Below are 1,256 nucleotides of genomic sequence, written 5' to 3' on the forward strand. Positions count from 1 at the left end.
AAAAAAAAAAAAAGATGGGTTTGGGTGTAGTGGCTCACGCCTGTAATCCCAGCACTTTGGGAGGCCGAAGTGGGCAGATCACCTGAGGTCAGGTGTTCAAGACCAGCCTGGTCAACATGGTGAAACCCCGTCTCTACTAAAATACAAAAATTAGCCGGGCGTGGTGGCAGGTGCCTGTAATCTCAGCTACTCAGGAGGCTGAGTCAGGAGAATCACTTGAACCTGGGAGGCGGAGTTTGCAAAGAGCCAAGATTGCACCATTATGCTCCAGCCTGGGTGACAAGAGTGAAACTTTGTCTCAAAAAACAAAAATAAAGGAGTTTGCCATCTTGCCCAGGTTGGTTTCTGAAGGTATTTTTGCTATGAAGAGAATCCTGGGTTGATATTTTTCTCCCAGGATTTTAAGCATCTTTTACTGTGGCTTGTTTGGTTACTGATGAGCATCCTACTGCCAGTCCTATCTTTGTGTCTCTGGCTGCTTTCATGATCTCTTTATCGCTGTTTTTTTGTTTTTTGTTTTGTTTAAGACGAGTCTCACTGTGTCGTCCACGCTGTAGTGCAGCGTGCAATCTCTGCTCACTGCAACCTCTGCCTCCTGGGTTCAAGTGATTCTTCTGCCTCAGCCCCCAGAGTAGCTGGGATTACAGGTGTGCACCACCATGCCTGGCTAATTTTTATATTTTTAGTAGAGATGGGGTTTCACCATGTTGGCCACTTGATTTGTTTCTACCTCCTGGCTATTGTAAATAATATTGCAGTGAACATGGGTGGACAGATGTCTCTTTGACATGTGCTTTAAATGTTCCCAGAGGTAGAACTTCTGACCTCAAGGAATCCACCTGCCTCAGCCTCCCAAATTACTGGGATTATAGGCGTGAGCTACCCCGCCCAGCCTGTCACTGATTTTTAGCAATTTGATTATGATGTATTTGGGTGTAGTTCTTCTCATGTTTCTTCTGCTTAGGTTTCATTAGAAATCTTGAATATGTTGGGTTTTAGTTATTAAATTTGAATAATCTTCACCCATTATTTCTTCAACAACCTTCTCCCTTTCCTAGTTGTAATTATATGAGTGTTAGCCTCCTTGGTGTTTTTCATGGCTTTTTCATGCTCTTTTTATTTCTTTCCAGTTTTTTCTCTTTGTGTATTTTTCATTCCCAGGAACTACTTTTGAATCATTTTAATAGCTCCTCATTAAGTTCACGTTTTTTTGTTTCTACCTTTTTTTTTTTTTTTTTTTTTTTGAGACTGAGTTT

This window comes from Cebus imitator, unplaced genomic scaffold (genome assembly GCF_001604975.1).
Source record: "Cebus imitator isolate Cc_AM_T3 unplaced genomic scaffold, Cebus_imitator-1.0 Scaffold20, whole genome shotgun sequence".
Classification (NCBI taxonomy): Eukaryota; Metazoa; Chordata; class Mammalia; order Primates; family Cebidae; genus Cebus; species Cebus imitator.